Source organism: Jaculus jaculus, chromosome 6 (assembly GCF_020740685.1).
Source record: "Jaculus jaculus isolate mJacJac1 chromosome 6, mJacJac1.mat.Y.cur, whole genome shotgun sequence".
Taxonomy (NCBI): domain Eukaryota; kingdom Metazoa; phylum Chordata; class Mammalia; order Rodentia; family Dipodidae; genus Jaculus; species Jaculus jaculus.
The window spans coordinates 160559096-160585708 of record NC_059107.1 but is presented as its reverse complement, the minus strand read 5'-3'; the positions used below and the strand labels follow the sequence as shown (position 1 = coordinate 160585708).

The following is a 26613-nucleotide window of genomic DNA, read 5'->3' as shown; positions in this document are numbered from 1 at the left end:
CAAGGGTGTGGCCCAATCCAACAGTAGAGCCTCCTGAAACCCCGGGGTACCACACAGTCTGGACCCAAAGCTTGTGAGGATATAGACAAGGATAAGTCCCTGACCTAAGCCGGGTCTCCCAGACCCCTTGTACACATGGACAGCTCTCCTCTGACCCAGTCTGCGAGCCCAAGGGGGCTGTACCTGAGTTCTCCCTCTTGCAGAATGTCCCAGAACAAACCCATGAGAGAGGGAACTGCTTTTAGCAGGGGCAGCCCATGAAATACTGCCCGCTGTGGAAGGCTAGGACCTGTCTGATTAGTCATTGAATATGCCCCCCCCCGCGGGGCCCAAAAGACAGCAGTAAATATGTGAATGAGGGAGGGAGGGAGGGATGGATGGGTAGGTGGGTGGATGGATATGAAGTTCCCAGCAACAATCAGCCAAAGTGGTCACTTGACCAGCATCTGTCCCCCTCCTCGTCCTCGTCATCAAGTACCAACAGGGGCTGGCAGCGCACAGTAGGCTCTCCACGACCGGGGGTGGCTATTGTTACCACCGTTACCTTCCCTCGCACCCCACCGGCCCGCCGGGACCCCACAGCTACTCCGCTAGCCCACAGCTACAGCGGCCGGCGAGCCGGCGAAAAGTTTCGCTGACCGCGCGGCCCCCCCGCCGGAGTCCCGCGGCCCGGCCCGGCCCCTTCCCGCGCGCACGGGCTCCGGGCTCGGCCGGCGGGGCGGCCGGGCGGGAGGAAGGCGGGTGTCCGGCCGGGCCGCGCGCACTGGGCACGGGCGGCCAAAGTAACTTTGAGGGCGGGCGGCCGGCCGGCGCGGCGGGCAGTCCCCCGGGCGCGGGGACGGGGTTCCCGGCCGCGCCCCCGTCTCAGGGTCCCGTCCCCCGGACCCGCACCACGCACCCTGCGCCACCGCCCCCCACGGCCCTCGGCCCGGGCCGCTCCTACCTGGCCCCGGGCTCCTCTCGGGTGGCCGCGGCGGCCGCGAGCAGCAGCGCGCGCGGAGGGCGGCAGGGGCCCGGCTCCCGCGAGGGCGGCGCGCAGGGGCGGGGGCTCCTCCGGCGGAGGCCGCCTCGCCGCGCGTCCGAGGCTGCAAGTGGGAGCCAGACTCCTCCTTCGGGGGGCGGGGGGTCCCCGCGCCCCCTCCCCCGCCCTCCGCCGCCGCTGCCGCCGCCGGGCTCCGCGCCTCCCCGGCCCGGCGCGCCGCCGCCCTCCGCCCTCCACCCGCGCGCCCGCCGCCCGTGCCCGGCACGAGCGCGCTCTCGGCCTCGGGCCCCGGCCCCGATCGTCCAGCCGCCGGGGACCCCGCGCTCGAGCCCGGAACCCGCATCCCCGTCGCAGCCAACGCGGCCGAAGGGACTGCCAGCCTGGGGCAGCGGGCCCGGCCCGGCGCTGGGGAGGAGCGCGGCCCGCGCTGCGGAGAAAAAGGGGAGCCCCCGGCTGACCGCGCGCCCCGCGCCCTCTCCGCGCACTTCGCCCCCGGCCCGGGCCAGCCGCGCGCGGGGACCTCGGGGACCCGGAGCGGAGCGGAGCGGGGGGGGGGGGCCAGCGCTCTCACCTCCGGAGCCGCCGCGCCGCAGCGGGCACCGCGTGCAGGGGCATGCGTGCCTCCTTCCCTGGCTCCCGGGCTCCTGCCTGCCAGCGGTCTCCCTCCCAAGGCCACCGAGGCCGTCCCGTGCCTCTCCGGGTTCTCTTCCAACCGGAGAGACGGGGACTCCAGTTTCTGGTGGGAACTGGCCTGGGCCCTCCTGCTGCTGAGTCCCCATCTCTTCTCCACCGCTGCCTCTGGTCCCTGGCCCGCAGTCCCGTGGGTGACCAGAGGCCACCTCTCCCAGAGTACACAAGCTGGCAGGTAAGCAAGTCAGGACCTCAGAGAACAAAACTGCTGAGGTCGTCCCACCTTAGGGAGTTTGACAGGCTGTTGATGACCCGTGACCCCTGGCCTGGTGGGGAAGGGGTCCAAAGACCCTATGTGGGCAGCGTACACAGGCCATCTAACCTGGGCCTCCAAGACAGAGATAAGTGAGGTCCTGTAAGGCTCGTCAGCCAATGTCTGTGAGTCCCGCTTCCCTGACCCACTCACAGGTCACGTGGAGCCTTCCAGCCCCTGCAGATGGTCAGCCACCGTCCCCCCAGAACATGGTGGGCATCTCCGGCTTAGGCTGCCCTCCATGAGAGCAAGCGCTGGTGGAAGTGCCAAAGGGAGACGCCGACGAGAAGAGAGAGGGTAGGTTCCTGGACAGAGAGGTGCCCCAGTCAACAAGAATGGGCCAGGGATCAGAGGGTGAGGAGAGCCTCCTGGGTAAAGGACTGTTGCAGGGCCTTGGCCAGGGTAGGGTGGTGAGGTCAGTGGAGTTGGAAGGAAAGGAAATGCAGGAAAGGAAGAGGGAAAGACAGTAAAGAGTGCAGAGTCCAGAGAGGCAGCCTGGGACAATTGGCTAAGTCCTGGGGCTTCAGCTTCATCGGGGCCAGTGAGGAGCTATTGAAGGCTCTGAGCAGGTGCCTGCCAGGGTCAAGCGTGTCTTTTGAGAACTCACTCTGGCCTCCCTGACAGGAAGGGGTCTGGATGAGGAGAGACCGTGGCTGTGAGCTGAGGCTTCTTCCAGTCCCTGGACTCTGGGCCTCACTTCTGCCCCCCACACTCACACTGGAACTCCTTTCCCGGTTGTGGGGAGGGCGAGGCTGCGGGCTTCCTGAGCGCCTTACAGGGATGGGCAAAACTGCCACACCTGTCTGGGAGACAAGGCCTGGGCCCAGTGTGTCAGCCAACTCCACCTGCTGCCTGCCAAGGACAGGGTGGCAGCTGGGCAATGGCCTTTGGTGTAGAACCTGCCCTCCTGGTCTCTAGGACAAGAGCAGAGACCCCCACATATCCCTGTGACTCCTGCCCTCTACAGACGAGCTTCCTTACCACCTGCATTCCACCACAGTTGCCCTCAGCTCCCAGAATGCCATCTCTCCACTCTCCAGATATGCATTTATTGAGCACCTACTGTATGTCTGCACTCACTTTGGAGCCAAGCATGTAGTCCACACCAAAGGCCAGCCATGATGACCTGCCAGACCCAAGTCCCAGGCACTGAGCTCTGAGCTGCTGTCTCGGGTAGACCCCCCTCCTCCCCTGGCCTGGGATGCACCCCAGAAATCGGGCCCAAGAACCTGATTCTGAAACCATGAGGCCTGGAGCTCAGTAGATGCTGGTGAATAGCTCTAAGAGACAAGGAATGAGGAGTGTGGGCTGGGCAGAAAAGACCCGCTCCTAAAAGAGCAAACCAATCTGGGCGAACACAACACAGTCTGGGAAAATTTAATAACACAGTGGCACTTGTTCACGAAGACGAATGAAACACTGCACAAACCCCGAACTGCCCAAACAGCCAGGGAGCCCGCTTCGCCGGGAAGGGTCTCCCAGGTGCCTACCACAGGCTGGGGACCAGAGGAGTGGAGAGGAGAGGAGAAGGCAAGCTCTGCCCCAGGAGAGGCAGGAGGTCCTCGCCCCCACTGGAGGGTGGCTGAGGGCCAGGGGAAGAGCCACAGGTGAAGTCCAGGGCACGTCAGAGGTGCTGGAAGAATGGGATCTTGTGGTAGAGGAGAAGGCAGCCTGGGCACTCATGATGTCCCCTAGTGGAGAAACCCAACTTCCAGGAAGATGCCACAGGGCAGTGACTGCAAACAGTAATCGCTGTGAATGGGAAGCAATCTAAATAGGATTGGCTTTTTTTTTTTAATGTAGTTAGTGGGCTGGAGAGATAGCTTAGTGGTTAAGGTGCTTGCCTGTGAAGCCTAAGAACCCATGTTCAACGATCCAGGTCCCACATAAGCCAGACGCACAATGAGATGCAAGCGCACAAGGTCACACATGTGCATAAGGTGATGCACATGTCTGGAGTTTGATTAAAAGTGGCTTGAGGTCCTGGCACGCCAATTCGCCCTTGCCCTCGTGTGCATGCGCCCCCCCCCCCTCTCTCTCGGTCATGCATGTGAAAGCCAGAGAATAAATCTCGAGCATTGTTTCTCAGTTGTGCTAGCTACCTTTTTTGTTTTGTTTATGTTTTTAATATTTTATTCTTTATTTATTTGAAAGAGAAAGTGAATGGGCGCGCCAGGGCCTCCTAGCCACTACAGATGAACTCTAGATGCATAGGACACCTTGTGCAGCTGGCATTGCATGGGTACTGGGGAACTGAGCCTCAGTTCTTTGACTTTGCAGGCAAGCACCTTAGTCACTAAGCCATCTCTCCAGCCCTTGTTTATATTTTAAATTTTTTGAGAGAGAGAAGGAAAAAGAAAAAAAGAAGTAGAAATAGAGAGAATGAGCACACCAGGGCCTCCGGCCACTGTAAACGAACTCCAGACACATGCACCACCTTGTGCATCTGGCTTACCTGGGTCTTGGGAAATCAAGCCTAGGTCGTTAGACTTTGCAGGCAAGCACCTTAACCACTAAGCCATCTCTCCAGGGCTTCTCATTGGCCTGGAGCTGGCCACCTACACTAGAATGGCTGGCCAGGGAACCCCAGGCTCCGCCTGTCTCTGCCTCCCCAGCACTAGGATTACAAGCATATGCCACCATGTTCAGCTTTTTCTGTGTGTTTAAATGGGTTCTGGGAATCGAACTCTGATTCCCATGCTTCCCAGCACTTTACCAGCCGAGTCATCTCCCCAATGCCAAGACTGACTTGTGATATCCAGGTGAGCAGATTCATCCTGGTAGCCACATTATATTGCTGAAATGTAACAAGGCAGGAAAATGATGTGTCTGTGTAGGACACAACTAGTGAGTGTAGGAAGCGGGTCACATGGGTGTGTGTCCAGAACTCTGTTTTTGAAAAATGAAAAGCTGGGGGGGGGGGTGGCACACGCCTGTAATCCCAGCACTCGGTAGGCAGAGGTTGGAGGATCACCATGAGTTTGAGGCCACCTTGAGACCACATAGTGAGTTCCAGGTCAGCCTGGGCCAGAGTGAGACCCCCCACCTCGAAAAAAGAAAAAATGAAAACTAGAGGAAGAACAGTAGGAAGCAAGGACAGTCAAGCAAGACGATGGGCGGGTGTTTTTTTCAATGTGATTTACAGGATTTGCTTTTCTGTGGTTATCAGCAATCATGAAGGATGCTGAGCATGGGCCATTTGTGGTGGGAGCAGGGCACTGATGCATGCAGGGCATGGGCTGGGGTACTGATGCTGTGGGCAAGGCGGGTTGAAGAGGGCTTTCAGAGGCCGTCAGCAGCAAGCCCACTCTCCCGCCCGCCTCAACCCCCCTACGGAACCTGGTGCATGCCAGAGGGATGTGACTCACCCTGGATGTGCCTGCGCTGCCGGGTCCCAGGAAGCTCCGTGGGGAGAAGGCCAGAGTCCAGCAGAAGTGGGCATCCACGTGGCCGTGGGCTGGGAGAGGATCCTGAGAAGGTACTCAAAGGACGGATCCCAGCTTCACGTGTTCACCTTATGCCTCCTCCAAGGTCTCTTCCTGCTAGCCCAGCTATGTCTGGATCCTGACGCAGACCCAAGGAAGGGCCATCTCCTTGACCAGCTGTCTGGCATGGTCCTCATCCCAGACCTGACTTACCTCAGGCCCAGAGACTAAGGTGGAGATCCACTCTTAGCTGGAAGTCTCAGGCCACGCCCACCTCCAGCAGCCTACAGTGACTCCTCCCTAACTCCTGAGCAATGTCCTGACCTCAAGTTCAAATCCTGCCTCTTCCACTTGCAGTTAAAACTCGGAGTCTCGTCTCTTGCTCTGACCAACAGCCTCTATCTCAAGGACAGTGCACCTGAGATACCGTTGGTATTTAGCAAGTGGTGGCACTTATCATTATCACCAGGTCTGGGGAATCTGGATTTTTTTTTTTTTTTTGGTTTTTCAAGGTAGGGTTTCACTCTAGCCCAGGCTGACTGGGAATTCACTACGTAGTCTCAGGGTGGCCTCGAACTTGCAGCGATCCTCCTACCTCTGCCTCCCGAGTGATGGGGTTAAAGGTGTATGCCACCCTCAGTCCATCACTAACTTTCCCAAAACCTTGGAACATTCTGATGTTTCTCTGAGCCTCAGTCTTCTCAGCTGAAGAGAAAGGAGGTCTGGCACTCGCCCACACCTCAGCTTGCTCATAGGGACATGGCATGGTGAAGAAAGATCTCAGAAACACCCTGCTCCTACCTCTAGCTAGAATGTCATCTGGTCACATGAGCCCCTTTAGTGCCATGGCGCTCACCCTGTGTGACCACGAAAAGCTGGATGAAGTTGGAGGAGGTAGGAAGCCTCCCCAACCATCAGAATGTGCCAGGATGCCACAAGTCATGGACATGAGGGGGACCCAGATCCTGGCCACTGCTGTCCTCTGGTCACCACGCTCCAGCTGCCTCTGTGGGTGGCCTGGACTTTGGTCCCTTCATGTCGCCTGTGAGCACACTTCATGGTGCCTCATTGTTGTCTTCTTCCCCAGGAAAGGCTGTCAGGGACATCAGTGAAGGGAGCCCTTCCCCACAGAGGAAAAGGGAAACCTCAGCCAATGGATTACAAACAGGTTCCTGGGAGCTGGAGAGATGCCTGAGGGGTTAAGGCGCTTTGCTGGCAAAGCCAAAGGACCCAGGTTCTACTTTCCAGTACCCATGTAAAGCCAGATGCACAAGGTGGCCCATGTGTCTGGAGTTCACTTGCAGAGTAGCTAGGAGGCCCTGACACACACATCTTCTCTCTATCTGCCTCTGCCCCCCTCAAATAAATATATTTTTAAAAGTTAAAAAAAATAACCAGGCTCCTACAAGACAGACTTTGTAAGTTGGAAGACACAGCTGGGGTTCCAACCCCGAATCTAACCAGATCTTTGACCTCTACAAAGCAAAACAGGCTCCAAAGTTTTCAGGACCTGTCCAGCCAGGATGTAGTAGGCCAGCCTTCAGACTGCACACACCTGCTGTCCCCCTGTCCCCTCGATCCAGCCCAGTCTCCAGTCAGGCAGCAGGCCAAGCCCTCTCTCTCTCTCCCTCTCTCTCTCTCTCTCTCTCTTACACACACACACACACACACACACACACACTACAGCCGGTGGGACTCTGGGGAGCTGTCCAGGGTCCTGGCCAGGCCCAGCCCTCCCCCACAAGGCTTCTCTGATCTTTCTTGCAGTGTCTCATCCCAACATCCCAGATAGCAAAGAAATAACAGGGAAGCAGTGGAGCTGGGCCTGCCTAGGGCTCCTGTTCGCACACTGTCCATATTCCCTGACCGCTCTGGACACCACACTTCAATGCTGGGGATCCCAGTAGCCTAAAGTAAGTGCCTTGAGGGGCAGTCCAGGCAGGAGGTCAAGCTCATAGATGTCTCAGCACTTCTCTGGGCTTTGAGGAGCCACATGACTAATGGCAGGGACAGTGACACCATGCAGTGCTTGAGCAAAGGACCCCTGATCAGGCGGGGCCTGGAAACTTAACAGTGACCACACCCTGATGACCAGAGGGAGACCCCGGTTGGGGAAGAGCAGTGGGGGCAAAGGAAAGGTAGGGCAGGGCCAGATGACAAGGGCCGAGAAGAGGGTACAGCTGACCACCGTAGATCCAGGGAGGACAAAAGGCGTGGGCGGAGCAGAAGCTGAAGGCTGACCAGAAGAGGACCCCAGGAATGTTCTCTGACCCAAGGACAATGACAGCTAACCCTTGCTGAGCACCTCAGCCCTGAGCAACATGGCAGACACGTCACTGCATCTCCTTCACTCCCCTGGCCCATCCTACTGGCTCAGCGTGGAGTGGAGGGCGGTAGTGGCCCACAGTGTCCACAGGTACCACAAGCCTCTTCCACAGCTCACAGCATCCCCAAGCAGATGTCAGGCAAAAGAGATACGTGCCTCCTGGAGACCAGTGGGGGTCACACAAAACACAATAACCATGTGTCCCTGGGGACATTTCATCCTGTTGTCAGAGCCTGTGTAAGTCTGCTCATATCTCTCTCCTAGGGCAGCCTAGAAATCTGCCCGACCCCTCTGTCTTCTCTCTTGGGCACTGAGATAACAAACGGGCTCAGGAGCTGCTCTGTCCCGAATCACTCTTCAGCACCACTCCAGCACCCAAGGAAGGCACGGGGGCCCAGAGCAGCGGCACTGTGTGCAGGCGGGTGGTCTGACTCCATGGCTAGGCCCAAGGTGGGACCAGAGCCACGCAGGGGAGGGACCAGCACAGGAAGCCTGAGAAAGTCCCGGCTCAGGCTGCGAAAGTCCAATCCGGACACTGCTTCCCCCGTACTAGAGAGGTCCGGTGAGGAGCTCGACTCGGCAAGACCCACTTGGGCCTGGGTCCCACCCTGAGAATCGGGATGGAAAATGAGCAGGAGTCGTGAGACAGGCACAGGCCCTGGAGAGCTTGTCGGAAGAAAGCACAGGACACCCAGCACCAGCCCAGAGCAGCCCCTCCTTCAAGGGCGGCAAGATCCTTTGTCCCATATCTTGGCTCCATCAGAAAGCACCCCAATTCCCAATCACCTGCCTCCAATCTCTCCTGTTAGCCCCCTTTATCTGCCTTGGGCTCCCTGCTCACCTACCAGCCGTGAGGGGGTCCTACCTCCGCTCTAAACTCAGCGGTTTCCGTCCCATCAAGACCCCATCCTTCCTGAAGCGTGGGCTTCTTAGCTCGCCGCCCCCTGGCCCCCAGCCAGCAGTGCAGCCTTAGCCTGGGAGCCTTGAGTAGAATCGGGAGCAAAGCGGGGGGCTAGGGAGGCTGCGGCCAGGCCTACGCGAGCAGAGCCCTGCCCGAGGCCCTTCTCCCCCCACCCTTCATCTCCCGGGGGAGCCATGCAGCCACTAGAGACAGGCCCGGCCTGGCATGTCAGACAGGCCTGTCCCTGGGCCTGGGACACAGTGCCCAACCTGCCACCACACAAGCGCAGGGAGGGCAAAGGTGCCACCTCAGGCTGGGCTGGCTCGTCAGAACAAGGAGTCTGAGCTCCTGTGCATTCTGGATCCCCAAAAGTGCCAAGTACAAAGGGTTCGGGAGCACCCACCAGGCCCGCCCGTCCTTTCCTACCACAGGGGCCCTGTGCCAGCTCCTCTTGGGCCCCCATCTCCGTCCCCTCCACCAAGCGGGTACTTAAGGAGCTCAAAATTCATCAAATGGTGCCTACTAAGCACCCCACTTTGCGAGCATCTGAAATCTGCCCACCGGGCAGCCACTGTCCCAGAATGAGAGGCGACATACCTAAGAGGCCGAAGGAAGGTCAGCAGAGCCCAGGGAGGAACGACGGAGGCCATGGGGATGCAGCTGAGCTGGGAAGACCAGGCCCAACTCAGCTTCCTTCCCTGGGAAAACAGGTAGTCTCTGCTTTCTTGCAGGACCTGCCTGCCATACCTTCCTCCCCCGCTGCCCAGTCTCTCCCCAGACCTGCCTGAGGGACCCTCTGAGCCAGCTTGCTCTTCCCTCCCCGGCTCCATGGCTCACCCCACAACTGCCCCCCAACTAGCCTTGCCACACGCCCTGTGTCCACGTCTGCCTTCTCCGGGGAGCCTCGGGATCTTGCTGAGACCAAACACAGCCATCAGGTAGCATGCAGCCCGACCACGTCACGTAAGGCTGGGCCCTGGAAGCCACCCTTGTGCGAAGGCTTCCAGCCCTTTCCTAGCAGCAGGCTTGAGTCTGAGTGATCAAAGTTAGTATCTTCTATTCCAGCCTCACACTGTCCCCGTTGCACAAATAGGGAAGTGAAGGTGCAGGTTCAAAAAGAAGCACCTGGGCTAAAGAGATGGCTTAGTGGTCAAGGTGCTTACCTGTGAAGCCTAAGGATCCAGGTTCGATTCCTCAGTAACCAAGTAAAGCCAGATGCATAAGGTAGCACATGCATCCTGAGTTTGTTTGCAGTGGCCAGAGGCCCTGGCGTACCCATTCTCTCTCTGGGTCTTTTAAGTAAATAAATAGCATCATGTCCCCACTGAGAAGGAAGGAAAAGTGAGCCCTGAGGAGATCAGGGGCACTGGGGAAGGACTAAAAAGAGATGTGCGTTTTCTGCACCCAAGATTATCGGTGCCTCATCCCCAGAGGCCTCTAAAGCCACCGATAACTCAGTTGCTCAAACTACCTATGAGGAAAGTGAGGTCGGAGGCTGAACAGCACAGCTCTCAGGGACGCTGCAGCCTCTGTGTCCTCCCCTCCCTGCGGCTCTGGCAGCTGCGGAAAAAGAAAGGGTGTGTGTGCAGGGGCATCCCCAAGAACACCTCACCTCAAGTAGGCAGGGCTCCCTTAGCCTCCCTCCTGCCTCCCATCCCAGAATTCCCCCGTACCTTGCTGCAGAAGCATCCCTTGAGCGGACTGGCCTTGAACCCTCACAGCCATGAGAAAGGCGGCATTATTATCTCCAGGTTGCGGGTGACACGCTGGGCCTGAGAAGATGGACTTGCCCAGAGCCACATCTTGAATTCCTGGGTTGCCTGAAGTGACACTCAGTTCTGGGACCACCCTGTCCTCTGGCTTGTAGCTCTACTGCTTCCTAGACCAGAGTGGAAGAGCCCAGGCAGGGGCCCGCAGAGAAACTGCCGGACTCAGGAGCTGGAGGTGGTGCTCAGGGGTCCAGTGATAGCCTGGCATGCAACAAGCTCCCGGCTCCATCCCTCAGCACTGGGAGAGAAAAGCTGGGAGGAGGAGGAAGGGAAGGAGGGAGGGAGGAAGGAAGGAGGAGAGGAAGAGAAGAAAGAGGAAGAAGAAGCAAAGGGGGAGGAGGAGAAAGAAAGGAGGGGAGAGGGAGGAGAGAGGGAAAGAGAGAAGGGAAGGGACTCTCCTGTTTAGCAGGAAGCAGCATATGCAGTTCTTACGCAGGGTCCCAGTCAGCCACTATGAGGGGCAGATATTGGAAACAGTGTCCACCCGGCCCCTGGTGGGGGCCAGGGTTCTCTGGGGCCACCTGACCATTCTGCGCTTGCCTCCTGCTCTCCCTCATCTGGATCAGACCAGACCAGAGCTGGCCCAGAATCCTGGAGCACTGGGCGGGAAGGACCCTTTGACAACCTCCGGTCACAGAGCTGACAAGCTGACCCATCCCAGGTGCATAGCACCTGACCCCAGCTTTCCCCACATGGATGGGATCCCTGGGGCTTGCCCGCCTATCACAGCTCCCCAGAGACTTCCCACAGACTCGGAACCACTTAATTCACATGTACAGACGTAGAAACTGAGGCACAGAGGGGGGTAAGTAACTGCTGGGATTCTCAGTAGCCACGATGTGGGCTCCAAACACTATACTCACACCCTGCATGGCCTCCCTGTGAACCTGTCACTCCCAAACCCTGCCCCCCTGCCACACCCATCCCCTCAGTCACCCTTGTGAGTCTAGCACCCTCCACATTTTGTTCTGCTCCCCAGAAGGCCCCTCCTCCCTATCCCACCTCCTGGCCACCGGCCCAGCTGCTGCTTCCTTGGGAGCCACTGCCAAGATCTCAGCTCCTGTCATCACCTCGAGGTGGCCAGGGGGAGCAGTCACAGCAGCCTGGCACAAGCCCACCTCTGTCTGCTTCCCAGTCCCGGGCCAGCAGGGTGGGCCCTTGGCTATGGAAGAAGGATGTAGAGACCTTGCCCTCTCCATCTTATATCAGTTACAGGTTGGGGGAGAACCTGGGATTTAGCTAAGCAGCCTTGGAACCTGGCTAACATTGCACACGGGAACCAGCAGGAGACACTCGGAGGTTGCAGGGTAGCTTCCTCCAGGGGGCGCCGCTTCCCCAGCTCAAACCCTGCTTGGCGCTTCCAGCCTCCACCTAAGCGTCAGTCTCCAGCTGGCACAGTTGAGCACTCCAGAGGCAGGGAGAGTGAGGGGACAGAGGCGTCCTCGGCTCTACTGTTATCCACTTGAAAGCGCTGTTGGGCACCTGCTGGCTCTTCCTAATGGCTCCATTCAGCTTCTCATGTCCCCGTTCGGATTTTGACCTTCAGAGGCAGCTGGGGGTTGGTCTGGAAGACAGACCTCAGGGCCCTCAGGAAACTCACACAGCCTTGGCAGCGAGGTGAGAATGAGAAGCTAGAGTGGGCTCCAGCATCACCTCTTCCATTCCCTCCCTGGTGCAGATCTGGCTCTTCCTGGTCAGGGTAGAGACATGTAGGAAGTGAGGTCTGGCTCCCTTCCTTCCTCCCCCCCTGCTTCTCCCAGCGAGAAAGCAGTGATGAGCCCGGGGGGTGGGGGCAGGCTGCCCGGCACCCTGGCTGCAGCCCCACGTGCATTTGGCAAGGCTCCTCTCCGTCTGCCACTTTGGGTTGTGATGAAGGAATATATATGGGAAGTATTGGGACAGGCAGTGCCAGGATGGGCAGCCTGTGGGAGAGGGCTAAGATGGCCCCCCGAACGTGCTAGAGGGGTCTGCCTCAGGCTGGCCCTGGGCCTCACCCTGCAGTAAGGGAGGAAGGCCAGGTAACTGAACCATATGCATGAATGTACAAAAAGGGGTTGTGGGCTGGAGAGATGGCTTAGTGGCTGAGGTACTTACCTGTGAAGCCTAAGGACCCAGGTCCAACTACCCAGATTCCACATAAGCAGATGGGCAAGGCAATGCCTGCACACAAGGTGGTGCATGCAACTGGAGTTCAGTTGCATTGGCTGGAGGTCCTGGCACACCAATTCTCTCCCTTTCTCTCATAAATATTTTTTTAACTACTATTTTGTTTGTTTGTTTGTTTTTATTTATTTGAGAGCCACAGTCAGAGAGAGAAAGAGGCAGGGAGAAAGAGAGAGAGAACAGGCGTGCCAGAGCCTCCAGCCACTGCAAATGAACTCCAGAGGCGTGCGGGCCCCTTGTGCATCTGGCTAAGGTGGGTCCTGGTGAATCAAGCCTCAAACCGGGGTCCTTAGGCTTCACAGGCAAGTGCTTAACTGCTAAGACATCTCTCCAGTCCCTCATAAATAATTTTTATTTTATTTTATTTTATTTATTTATTTATTTATTTATTTATTTTTGGTTTTTCGAGGTAGGGTCTCACTCTGGCTCAGGCTGACCTGGAATTCACTATGTAGTCTCAGGGCGGCCTCGAACTCTCGGTGATCCTCCTCCCTCTGCCTCCCGAGTGCTGGGATTAAAGGCGTGCGCCACCACGCCCGGCTTCATAAATAATTTTTAAATTTACTTATTGAGAGAGTGAGAGAGGGAAAGAGGCATAGAGAGAGAATGGACTCACTAGGGCTTCCAGCCACTGCAAACGAACTCCAGATGCACGTGCCACCTTGTGCATCTTGCTTACGTGGGTCCTAGGGAGTCAAACTGAGATCCTTTGGCTTTGCAGGCATGCGCCTTAACCGCTAAGACATCCCTCTATCCCCCTCATAAATAAAATTGGCGGGGCTAAAGGAAAGGGCGGGAAAGAGCGTGTGGAGGTTGAAGAGCCACACCTCTCTGAGCACCCACAGATGCCGGCAGCCCCTGACTCCAGGCTGTGCAGGACTCCCTTGCCTCAAAGTCCAGGAAGAGATTCCCGCTGGGCCTTGCTTAGGTCAGATGTTCAGATGGGGAGCAATGAACTCTAGTGGGGTTGGGACCCCAAAACACAGCGAGTCTGGCCAATCCCAGAAAAGGCAGACTCTGTGGGTGGGGCTTCCTATTTTACAGATGTGGGGTTGACAAGACACCAACAAAGGTCCTTGGTAGCATGTCCCAGAGCCCTTGAGGTGCCTCTGACAGATGTGGCTGGGTAGGAGGGAGCCAGGTGTGTCCTGCTGAGGAGCAGGGTGGAGGGGTCAGGTAGGCTTGCAAGGGGGAGTGCAGGACAGGCACGGGTCGGGCATGATCCCAGCACACCTGGGACCAGGAGAGAGGTGGCAACACGGGATGAAGCTGGAGGGCCAGCAAGCCTGGCAAGCAAGGCAGTGATCAATGGGAGACCTTACCTCGAACAAGTGGATGGTAAGGACGGACACTCCAGGGTGTCCCCTGACCTCCAGTGACCTCCCCCCTACACACACCTGAGCCTAGGCCATTAGGGCAGTGGGGTCAGGGAGATGCTGGCCAGTACTCCACATGCACCTTGCAGCTCATAATGTGTGAGATGGGGGATTGAGGCACCTGGGACAGTGAAGTGTTCTGTCTGAAACCTTCTCGGAGGTGGCTCGAGAGCAGATCACCAGAAAACATCTATAAGAGAAAAAGATTCATGAGATGGGCACCAAGAAGGAATGCCAGGGAGGAGAGAGCAGGTGGGGGCAGGATCAGGAGGGCTCCGCAAATGAACTTGGGAGCAGGTGCCATAGCACACGCCGGACACTGAGTGGACCGAGGCAGGAGGATCACTGGAGCCCAGGGGTTCAATGATAGCCTGGACAAAATAACAAGACCCTAAGTTTAAAAAACTTTTTATTGAGAATTTCCATAATTATAGACAATAACCCATGGTAATTCCCTCCCTCCCCTAACTTTCCCCTTTGAATCTCCACTTTCTATCATATCCCCTCCCCCTCTCAATCACTCTCTTTTATTTTGATGTCATGATCCTTTCCTCCTATTATGATGGTCTTGTGTAGGTAGTGTCAGGTACTGTGAGGTCATGGATATCCAGGCCATTTTGTGTTTGGAGGAGCACGTTGTAAGGAGTCCCACCCTTCCTGTGGCTCTTACGTTCTTCCCACCACCTCTTCCTCAATGGACCCTGAGCCATGGAAGGTGTGATAGAGATATTGCAGTGCTGAGCACTCCTCTGTCACTTCTTCTCAGCACCATGATGCCTCTGAGTCATCCCAAGGTCACTGACATCAGAAAAGAGAAGGTTCTCTAACCAAAAGTGAGAGTAGCATTAATACATGGGTATGAACGTTACGAGAAGTGCTTACTGAGCAGTTTGGTGAGCATAGTACATATATTTAGCCAGAGACCAGCAGATGTTACACCCCTAGGGCTCATGACTACCCCTGTTGTAAGTTTTCAGTATCAGAGATGTGTTCCCTCCCATGGAGCAGGCCCTCAGTCAAATTAGAGGGCAATTGGTTTCCCCCATAACAGACATGCCACTATTGCACCTGTTGGCTCACTTGGCCTGGCTGGCCAAATTTAAGGCTTGCAGCATCCACTGTTGAGTATCTCCACTGGTGATTTCTCTCTCTCCCATTGAACTGCATGCAGTGTGGCTTTTTCCAGCTTTCTGTCAGCTGGTCTACACAATGGAGGTTTTCAGCTCAGCTCCAGCAGAATTTCTCAGTGATATTGCTGCCCAAGTATGTGCAGTCTTCAGCAATAGGAAGACCCTAATTCTCCAAAAACTAAAAAAAAAAAAAAAAAAAAAAAAAAAAAAAAAAAAATGCAGATCTGAGAGTTCACAACCCACAGGTCATAGGGGAACATTAGGAGAGTCCCTGGGGCCTGGGAGGTGGAAGTGAGGACAGACACCCTGAGTTGGGGCATCTCTCTAGCCTCTACCCTTTTTATTTTTTTTGGTTTTTTGAGGTAGGGTCTCACTCTAGCCCAGGCTGACTGGAATTAACTATGTAGTCTCAGGGTGGCCTTGAACTCATGGCGATCCTCCTACCTCTGCCTCCCAAGTGCTGGGATTAAAGGCGTGCGCCACCACACCCGGTGACCCTACCCTTTAGCACTTGGGTGTGAGACCCCATTATATGGAGAACAAAGATCCCAGTGTCCATCGGGGTCAGAGGTTTCTGGGACTAGAGAGGGTCAGTGTCTGGAATGGGTGAAGTGGTTGCACTATGTCCCCAGGCTCCCTAGCAAGGGCAAGGTTATCCTCCTTCTACAGGTGAAGAGAAGAGTGGACACAGCTCATGGAGGCATCGCTGCACTTGTACAGCGGAAAGAGACCAGGTCAGGGCCTCCCGGGCCCATCCCTCCTCCGGACCCACGGTGCCGGCTGGGAATGCCATGGTCACGCTGGGAAAGGAGGCTGCTAGACTTCTACTCCTTTAGACAGCAGCGCTCTACCCAGGAGCCGCAGCTGAGCCCGCGTGTTCACAGGGTCTTCTCCAGTCAAGCCTGGTGAGGTCAGGCTGCATGCCAGCCTTCTGGTGCTCCTTGCAGGACAGCCTCAGCTGGGCGTTGGTCCCTGGAAAGCCTGGATGTCCCGAGTCCGTGCCAGCACTCAGACGCCAGGAGAGAGCTGCTGCACACACCCACCGGTGACCTGGGAAAGGAAGCCTGAGCCAGGCTGACTCTGAGACAGGAAGTTTCAGGAGTACTGTGCCTTGCTGGGGTCCACGCTAGCTTTGGGGTGTGATGGGCCGTGGTCCCCTTTGCATCTCTGTCACCTGCTCCTTTCTTGCCTGACTTTGGACAAAGTCTGAACCTACACGTCTGCACTCCACGTTGGAACCTCAGTTTCCACGTCTGTAAAGTGGGTCTTATGTATGCCTGTCTTCAGGGACCGTCATAGCGATTCAGTAAAGTGGCTTTTTGAATAATTGCCTGGCTGAGAGGAGGGAAGAGCTCCTGCCTGAATCCAGGGCCAGTAAGGGAGAGAGTTGAATGTGGAGCAAACCTGGTCTCACTGAGCTGCTAGGAGAGGACAGACAGAAAAAAAACAGGGCACGTCTCCAGGGTTCCCAAAGTTCCTCTAAGTATGGCCCATCACTCACCCCCATCCCCTTGCCCTTGCCCATGCTGTGCCCTCTGCTTGATGCCCACACCACCACCTGGAAGCTTCAAGGATTTTACCAACCCCTTTCCTGTCCCTGCACCATGTCAGCTGGCTTACCCCTTGTTTTTACGTGTCACCTTACTGTCTTCCTCTCTGGCTACACTCACCGGTGCCACACAGACAGCCAGGTCTTACCCACAACCAGACACCCATAGGCCTAAGAGGCAGAGGAAGCCGAATGGACCCCCTACTGTGCACCTGGCGCCCCAGGGGGCCAGGCAGGCCCTCCAGCCTCCTGCAGGAAAGCCCGTGTTTGTGTCGCAAACCGGGGCTGGGAGGGGCCGCCTCACCCAGCGCGGGAGGGGGAGGGGCGCCGACGCCCAGGAACCAGGCCTGGTTTCCCCCCAGTTCCCAGGGCTCCTGCTGCCTGAGCCCAGAGTCCAGATAAGCTCAATTTGTCCTGCGGCACACTGTGTGTGGGTGGCAGGACCAATAACAAGATCTCCAGGCCAGGATGGCACCCGGCCCAGCAGCTTCTTCCTGTCTGGAATCCAGCTGGCACAGGAAATGCCACCAAGTCTGGCATGCAGGATGACCCTGTTCCTTTCCTCAACCCTGCGCCAACCTGAGGCCTCGCCATCCGCACACTCACCAGCCCCCACACCCTCTGTCTGGGGTCTCCTCTGCCTGTGGCAGCACCCCTAACCACTGTGCCTCAGTAAGCCACAGCCCCCCCAACTTCAATCAGAGGCACCCACTCCAGAGCCTATGCTTGGAGCCTGAGCGTGGCTACAGCCCGTGGGGAGAATGGAAGCCCCCAGGAGAGGCATGGAACATAGGCTCTGGAGCCCCAAATCCTGCTCAAACCCCACCCCCAACACCGGGCAGCAAGTCACTGCTCTGCTGTTTCTTCATCTGTAAACTGCAGGCTTGCCCAGCGAGGCCTGATGAGGCATTTCCAGCACACCGGGCCCAACTGCCAGCTCCATGGACAGGATTGTTGAAACCTATTGCCATCGTTGGACCCAGTTCAAAGAAGATATCTGGGTTGGGGGGGGGGCAACAGAACTCCCTATTTCCTTTTCTCCAGCCTCCCAAAGCCTTGGCAAATGACTGTGTCAGATTCATAAAGTAGAGGGGGAAATGGGCTTACTCTGCGTGTGGCCTGGATGACCCACCACACACTGGGGGCTGAGATGGGCAAAGACCAGGAGGGGGAGGACACAGGCCACTCTTTCTTAGCAGGCAGCCCTGGGAGTCTTCCCGGGACCAACCTAAGTGTCTGTAGCCCTTGAGAGGCTAGCAGCTCTTAGAACTCATCTCAGACAGGGTTAGCAACTGGCCCATCCACTGGTCCACAAGACCTGGCTGTGCTCCCACCAAGGGCCTGCAGTGCCATTATAAACCCCAGGCAGGGGCTGAAAAATGGCTTAGTGATTAAGGCACTTGCCTGCAAAGCCAAAGGATCTAGGTTCAATTCCCCAGGACCCACATAAGCCAGACGCACAAGGGGGTGCATGCATCTGGAGTGCATTTGCAGCAACTGCAGGCCCTAGTGTGCCAATTCTCTCTCTCTCTCTCTCTCTCTCTCTCTTCCCCCCCCCCTCTTGTAAATAAAGAAAAATAAAATAGTTTTTAAAAAACCCACGCAAGGCTGGGCCTGTGCTGGGCAGGTGCTTGCCCTCAGACCCTCTGGAAATTCAGTCTGGGTAGACGTCACCAATGCCTATCACGCAGAGCCCTTCTAAACAAGTCTGACCCTAAGTGTCCTTGCAGTCCAGCGGGGAAGGAATGGTGACTCTTTGAATGGGCAGTAGTAGTGAGAACGACTGCCGAGCCAAGGCCTCCTGCCTTCTTTGTGGGAGCAGCTCAAACCCAGAGCCAAGAGCCAGGGGAGACCCAGGTCCTGAGCCAACCTCCCCAAGCCTTGTTCCTTATCTGCAAACAGGGGCTGATGTCTCGGGACTCAGGCTGCACCCAGCAGGAATCAGCTGTCCTTGCACCCCACGTGCACCGGCTCTCTCAGAGCTTCCTCGGGGCTGGGGAGAAGGCTCCTCGGGGAGAAGCGCTTGCGGCACAAGCTTGAGCACTGGAGATCGGATCTCAGGGACCAGCAAAGCCAGGCGCAAGCAGTCTGCGCAACAGTTACTTTCTCTTCGCAGCTTATGGAAGGAAAGGGCTGATTTCCGCTTACAGTTTCCAGGGGAAATTTTTTTTTCAAATAGGGTCTCATTCTAGTCCAGGCTGACCTGGAATTCACTATGTAGTCGCAGGGTGACCTCGAACTCACAACGATCCTCCTACCTCTGCCTCCTGAGTGCTGGCATTAAAGGCGTGCGCCACCATGCCAGGCCCTCCAGGGGAATTCTCACAATGGCAGAGAAAGCATGGCATGAGCGGGTAACCAGGTGTCACATCAGCAGCGACGAAGCAGCAAGGGTGAGCTAGCTATGAACGCCCAGTGGGGCTAGACTAATGGACACCAAGATGTGGCCCTTTGGGACGCACCTCCTCTAGCAAGGCTCCGCCTCTGCAGGCTCCACCAACTGAGTGAGAACATACGAGCCTGTGGGGGACGTTTTATATTTAAGCCACCACAATCTATAATCCCAACATGCCTATGGCAACAAGAGACAAAATCATTGCCAGCTAGTCAGGTGTTCACAGCAGCAAAATGAGAGAAAGCCTGTCTCAGACAAGGGGGAGGATAAGGACAGACACCCAAGGTTGCCCTCTGATGTGTGTGTGTGTGTGTGTGTGTGTGTGTGTGTGTGTGTGTACACAAAAAATATTCTTTGTGGGCTGGAGAGATGACTTAGTGGTTAAGACCCTTGCTTGTAAAGCCTAAGAACCCAACTCCCCAGTAATTCTCACTTAAGCCAAATGCACAAGGTGGCACAGGCATCTGGAATTCATTTACAGTGGCTAGAGGCTCTGGTACTCCCATTCATTTTCTCTTTCTTTTTTTTCTCCCTCTCTCTCTATCTCACTGTCTCTCTCTCTCTCAAATAAATAAATAAACTATGTTTTAAGCACTCTGTGGGAGGGTCACAAGGAAAGGCAGACCTGGGAGCAGAGAGGGTCTGGCACCACAGGAAGAGGCTTCGAGCAGGGTAGGAGGCATGTGTGGACTGGAGTGATGACATTCGAGACGGGCCACCTTGGTCGTACCGCTGAACATGAGCAGCTTTGCAAGACTTCGTAAGAAAAGGAACATGAGGGAGTCGAGGAGATACCTGCATACAGTAGGAGCTAAATCGATGCCAGTTTCAATAACATTTCACTCCTTGGAAGTGCGGGCACTGGAAAGCAAGCTGTCTCGGGCGCCCATCCATCTCCCTCCACCCTCCGCGTCTTCCTTCTCAAAGCCCTGGCTCGGAGCGCTGCCAGCGTGCTTGATGTCAATACCGACACCAGGTCAATCTCAAGCCACCAACCCACAGGCAACAGTGAAACAACCATGTCCTGAGGGCTCCATGACTCTACCTGTCCCCACAGCCACCATCCTAAAATCCGGAAGGCGTGCCTTCCTATCACATCATCCGTGCTTCTGGAACCCAAACCTGCCAGGGGTGTCCCAGCCTCCAGACCTCTGTGCTTGTGTTTTCTACTTGGCCCAATCCTCCTAGCTGCTGCCTGGCCCACCATCCTCCCCATCTACCAAGTCCCCTTAGCAGCACCTCTGCGTGGCAGAAGCCCCCCTTGCCACAACTCCAGCTCTGCCTGGAAAACCCTCTCTGGTATGTGGCATGACCAGAGCTCAGCTCAAAGCTTCCCTTTTTCTGAGACACCGTCCCCTCAACTTGAAAGTATGATTCACAGGAGTTCGAGGCCAGCCTGAGACTACATAGTTAAATCCAGGTCAGCCTGGGCTAGAGTGAGACCCTACCTTGAAAAACCAAAAACAATAAAATAAAATAAAAATAGACCAAAAAAAAAAAAAAAGTACGACTCACAGGGTGGAGAGATGGCTTGCCTGCAAAGCCTAAAGACACATATCCAACTCTTCAGATCACCTAGGCCAGACGCACAGGTGTCGCAGGGCCGCGGTGCGCATAAGGCAGCGCCCTTGTCTGGAGTTCAATGGCAGTGGCTGAAGAGCCTGGCACACCCATTTTCTCTCTCTCTCATAACAAAAAAAGACCAATCTCTTGGTCTTACCTCAAGAAAAAAAAGAAGAAGGAGGAGGAGAAGAAGAAAAAGTGTGGGGCTGGAGAAATGGCTTAGCGATTAAGGCATTTGCCTGCCAAGCCAAAGAACCTAGGCTTGATTCCCCAGTACCCACGTAAACCAGATGCACAAAGGGCACACGCATCTGGAGTTCGTTTGCAGTGGCTGGAGGCCCTGGTGCATCCATTTCTCCCTCTCTCTCTCTCTCTCTCTCTTCTATCTCTCTTTCTCTGATTATAAATAAATAAATAAAGTTTGAAAAGAAAGCACGTGGAGTGCCGGGCGTGGTGGCGCATGCCTTTAATCCCAGCACTCGGGAGGCAGAGGTAGGAGGATTGCCGTGAGTTCGAGGCCACCCTGAGACTACATAGTGAATTCCAGGTCAGCCTGAGCCAGAGTGAGACCCTACTTCGAAAAACCAAAAAAGAAAAAGAAAAAGAAAGCGTGACTCACATCGGTCTGTCATGGGCGCACTCTTATCCGCTGCCTTGTCCTACCCTGTAGGGTTTGCGGCAACCCAGAGGGTCCTTTGTCACTGACGTGCGGGGCAGAGCACTCAGGCCGTGCCCCATCTTGCAGCGTGGATGAAGGCAGGAACATCAGTAGCTACCTGGCCTGACCCTCCTGGGCCCTGCCTGGCTGGCCACCCCTCCCCCCTCCACAATGACCCCCCCCCCCCACTGGCAGCTCTAATTGGGAGAGCCCTCCCCCCACCCCTTGGCAGGGGCCCCCTCCACTGCAGCCGTATTGTATGACCTGTAATTGCAGCCTCTTCTCCCCCACCCCGGCTCCGCTCGCTCTCCAGCAGAAGGAGCCCAGGTCCATTGTGCACCTCCCGCTCACTCGGGGATGACCTCACCGCCCTCCCAGAGGAGTGGGGGAAAGGCCTGGAGGCTGTGGCCTGGGACAAAGGGCCTGGGGCACCCTTCAGAGAGGGTTTCCAGGGGTGATACAAGGCCGCTTTTCATTAGGGGAAGAATCGGGGGAGGGGGGGTTAATCCTTGAGAAAGGACCCTGAGGGAGACTGCCACAGGCAGCAGTGGGCTTGGGGGGGATCTTCAGAGACAGATGGGGGTGGCCCTGGGCCTGGAATATGCCCTTAGGTAGCCTTGGACCAGAGGCTCTCTTCTCCAGAGCCTGTAAAATGAGTTTATTATGTGGCCTGTATCTGACCATGGAGGTCCTGGGCAAAGTACCCAGTTAGTACCCAAAGCAGTTATTTTTTCCTTCATCCCTCTCTTTCTCTATTCTCCCCCTCCTCTTTTTCCTTCTCTTCCTCCTCACCCTCTTCTTCCTCTGATATGGGATAAGGGAATTTTGGGGTGTCATTGAGAGCACTGGAGACTTATCTCCGCTCTTGGGTGGGCAATAACTTGGGAGCTAAGGCCCTGAAAACTCAACGGGCCACACAAAGCTCTCACTGAGTCAGTGGCTTCCAGATGCTTCTCTTCTGAATTCAAAGAGTTGAAACCCACGGAGTGAAGGATAAGGTTCCCTTAGGTTCTAGAGAGAGCTTGAGGGAAGGAAGGAAGGCAGGGCTCTTGGCCAGGGAGTCAAGATGGGATTTCCAGAAACGGAGAATGCCCACCTCAAGATCTAGGCCAGGGTCTTTTATGTGAGCCCCTGGACGGACCAGTCAGCCCCACCCTGACATCGGGTGTCTGGGATAAGGTTTTTCTGGAAAAGGACTAAGTCCTCCCTATCCCAGGAAAGGAAGAGATAAGAATGAAAACACATGGTCACCTCTTCTGCGAGGTTGCAGGAGGTGAGAAAAAAGCCAGACTCTCTCTTCTGACAGTTCTGACCTGTGCCAAAGTGAGATGGCCTGCATTCTCCTCTACAGGCTCAAAGACACTCTTCGTCTTTACTTTCTGGGGCCCTGTCACCCCTAAACTGCCTCACCTCCTTACCTTCCTCCCCCTCCTTTTTTGTTTTTGTTTTTTTTTTTGTTTTTTGAGATAGCGTCTCACTCTAGCTAAGGCTGAACTGGAATTCACTCTGTATTCTCAGAATAGCTTCAAACTCATGGCGATTCCCCTACCTCTGCCTCCCAAGTGCTGGGATTAAAGGCTTGCGCCACCACACCCAGATCCTCCCCTGTCTCTTTTTAAATTTTATTTTGAGACAGGGTCTTGCTAAGTTACCCAGGCCATTCTTGAACTTGTGATCCTCCTGCCCCAGCCTCCTGAGTAGCTGAGACAACATGCCTGTGCCACCAAGCCCAATTTCTTGTGTTTGTAGACACTTCGCATTCCGCAGCTCCTGTCCCCCATCCTCAAAACTGCCCTCACCCTAACCCTCACCAGGAGCTCCTGCTGCGCCCAGCACCGTGGACCACCAGTTGCTCTGAGCTCCAGGCCCAGGAGGCTCCGTGGCCCCAAGAGTGAACCCAAAGCCTGTCCTCCGCCTCCTTCCAACACCACTGTGGCCCCAGCTGCAGCCCCGGGGCTGAGGGACTTCAGGGGCGGGGACCCCGGTCCTGCTCTTGCGGTCAGGCTCCTCTGCCTGGGAAGGGGATGGTCGTAGGGCAGGTGATGGAGGAATCACTCCTGCAGGACCAGTGAGACCGTGTGCTGCGAGGGGCACAGTGGACTTAGGGCGGCCAAGTCCACCGGTCACGTCTCCCTGCCCACGAAGAGCAAGCGTGCTCCTTGAAGCTCTGTGGCCCTGTGTCTGATTTCCAGGGTGGCTATGACTCGGTGACGACTTTTACTTGTGACGATTTTTACAGGTGATGATTTTTACTTGTAGGCTGGGTGTATAGTTCAGTGGTAAAGCACTTGCCTAGCATGCATGAGGCTCTGGTTCCTCCCCAGAGATGCAAATACATTAACATTTTTCATGGTTGGGGGCGGGGGTAGCTGGAGAGATGGCTTAGCGGTTAAGGCATTGCCTGCAAAGCCAGGTTCGATTCCCCAGGACCCATGTAAGCCAGATGCACAAGTTGGTGTATGCATCTGGAGTGAACGTTTGCAGCTGCTAGAGGTCCTGGCACGCCCATTCTCTCTCTCTCTCTCTCTAATCTGCCTCTTTCTCTGTCTCTCTGTCTGTCTCTCTCTCAAATAAATAAAATTAAGTAAATTTAAAATTTTTGTAATTGCTTTTTGTAATTTCCATTTTTTTTTCTTTTTTTATGAATATGTGTATGTGCAAGTGACCATGCACATGAGTGTGCACAGGGGCGCCAGGGGACAACTTTGGGTGTCCTCCTCAGGAACCCTACCCACGCTTTTCCTCTCCCGAGACAAGTTCTCTCATTGGCCCGAAGCTCACCAGTGAGGCTTGTCTGACTGGCCGGCGCGCTCTGGCCACCACCCCCCTCCGCTACCTCCCCAGCACCGAATCACAGGTGGGTGTCACCATGCCTAGCCGTGTTCATGTGTACTGCAGATGACACTCAGGTCTGTATGCTTGCAAGTCAAGCACTTCCCCCACCAGGCCATCGCTCAGCCCCCATGCCCTTCTTTATTTATCTATTTTTTTTTTTAATTTTATGAAAGAGAGAGAGAATTGACATGCCAGGGCCTCCAGCCACTGCAGTCGAACTCCAGATGCGTGCACTGCCTTGTGCGCATGTGCGACCTTGTGTGTCGGGCTCAAGTGGGGTCTGGAGAGTCAAACGTGGGTCCTTAGGCTTCACGGGCAAGCACCTGAACCACTAAGCCATCTCTCCAGCCCCACCCCCATGTCCTTCTTACTGAGCCTATTCCCACTGAGGTCTCCGCTGCGTCCACCTTGCTAACCAGGCGGCCAGCCTGTCTTGTACGTCACAGCTTCAGCTCCTGTCTGTTTCCTCAACAGTCCTGGCCAGTTCCCAAGAGAGGCGTGTGAGTCCTCAAGTGTGGTCAGGAAGGTGATGGGTGACAGAGGGTGGGGGGCGTGCCTGGGGAAGAGTTGATCTGAAGCCACTCAACCAGCGCTGTCCTGCCCAGCCAATGCTGACAGATGGTGTTGGGAGCAAGGAGGGTCCAAGACACTTGGGGACGCAGCGTACAGGGACAGCTGTATTAGTTCGTCAGGACCCCAGCCCACGGAGTGATTAAGGTGGTCTTCCCTCCTCAACTAACCTAACCAAGTCACTCTCTCAGGCTGCCCAGACATTAACACACCTATTGCCGACAGCCCCTCACCGGTCCTTTCAGGTTAACAATATAAACCATCACAGTGGTCAAGTTGCAGTTTGGTGGTGACCACTGGAATGTGACAGTCATGTTAGGATGTCTATGACCTCTGTCCACCCAGCAGACTGGCTCCCTGGCTAGCTGGGGTAAGCAGCTGCCAACGTGGGGCTAACCTGCTGGAGAGACGCTCGGGACCAGGAGCTGAATCCTGCCAACACCCACCCAGGTGAGCCTTCAAGTGAGGGCACAAAATGGTTGTTGGCCTTGACAAAGCACATTACAGAGAGGTCCCCGGCTAAGCTAAGCCTCTGGATTCCTGACCCCAAAACCATAGCAGAATGGGCGTGCTTTAGCCCTGTCTGCTCCATGGGGTTTGTGAGGCTCGTGCAATGACCGCTCGCCCTCCGGGAAGTGGATGCAGTACCAGCGCTGCAGAATCGTGCTACAAAGATGTGTGGATTCACCGAAGACCTACTACGTGCAGTGCATGGTCTTAGTCATTCTTCACATGTCCTTGGTGCTGGTTATGGATGAGGAAACTGGGGATACCCCCACAGCACCCATCTCAAGCCCTCTGTCTCCGATCCAACCCTCGCCCAGTGCTTTCCTCCTTGGGTGCAGACATCTGTCACCCAAGTGACACACAGACCCATGTGTCTTTCTGCATTTATTTCCCAGAAGCACCCTATCGACTTTCCCTGCACTTTTAATAAGCATTTAGTTCCTTGGCTGTCTGGAGGTCCATTTGCTGGGGAGAGTGAAGTACCTGACCGTTTCTACTTCACCTGCTGAATGGGAAACTGATTCAATTAGAAAAAATCTATAGCTAATTTGAAAGCTCTGATTCTATAATTTCCTACAGGGAAGACATGTAAATTGCGTGTTATTTAACAACCTTTCATGGCAGGTGACTTCCATGGGGGGCAATTATAACCCACTCTCCGCTCTTCTTACAGACTCCTGACAAGGGAAAAGAGGGAGGGGGGACGTGGGGGAAGAGCACTGGAGACTGCTTCGAAGCTGCTCTCGGGGTGGCGATGGGGAACCCCTGAATGAGAAACACCCAGGCAGAGATAGCTGATGAGTGCTTCCTGCTTCCTGCCCCACATCTGCCACGTAAGCAGGCTGGATTCACAAGCCCTTGGTCTTCCCTGGTAGAGAGGGGGCAGTCAGGATGCCCCATCAACGCTCCAAACTTTTGCCATGTAGCCAGCCTTCCCTCAATCTCTCTGGCCTCGGGCCCCCCTGTGAATCGGGGAGACCATAACCACACCCCAACCTGAGCTGTTGGAGAGAACAAACCCCTTATCACGTGCAAAATAAAAGCGCGATCTTTCATTTCTCTCCAGAGCTGAGAGAGGAGCCGGTGTGGGCGGTTCCCATCGGGATCTGACTCCAAGCCTCTTCTCTCACCCTACAAATCCCCAAGGAGCCCTTTCTCTACAAGGACCCTGGCTTTCCTCCCACACCAATAGTAAACATCTCTCTGCGCCACCCCTCCCCTTTGTGCATACACAGAAAGACATGCCTCTGGAAGAATCTTCCAGAAACCAAGATAAGAGCCCTCTGGGATGAGGAGCTGGACGCACAAAAGACTAGCTTCCACTTTATACACTCTGGCGCTGCTTAGTTTCCTTCCTTCCTTTCTTCCTTCCTTCCCTCCTTCCCTCCCTCCTTCCTTCCTTTCCTCCTTCCTTCCCTCCCTCCTTCCTTCCTTCCCTATCTCTCTTCTTCCCTCCTTTCCTACCACGTGTGCCTGCGTGTGTGTGTTGGTGTGAGTGCAGCTGCACACCTGTGCGCGTGC

At 55.7% G+C, this 26613-nt stretch overlaps 1 long non-coding RNA gene across 2 annotated transcripts; it reads left to right on the top strand.

The window, feature by feature from the left end:
* Window positions 1-1596: 1596 nt before the first annotated feature.
* On the top strand, window positions 1597-10553 carry LOC123461638. 2 transcript variants are annotated; one of them, XR_006637761.1, is made up of 4 exons: window positions 1597-1847; window positions 2081-2226; window positions 9146-9287; window positions 10329-10553. It is a non-coding gene; the product is annotated as an uncharacterized LOC123461638 (long non-coding RNA). The 2 variants fall into 2 exon arrangements; XR_006637762.1 differs by lacking the exons at window positions 9146-9287; window positions 10329-10553 and adding an exon at window positions 2550-3728 and having other exon boundaries at window positions 2081-2222.
* Window positions 10554-26613: the final 16060 nt, after the last annotated feature.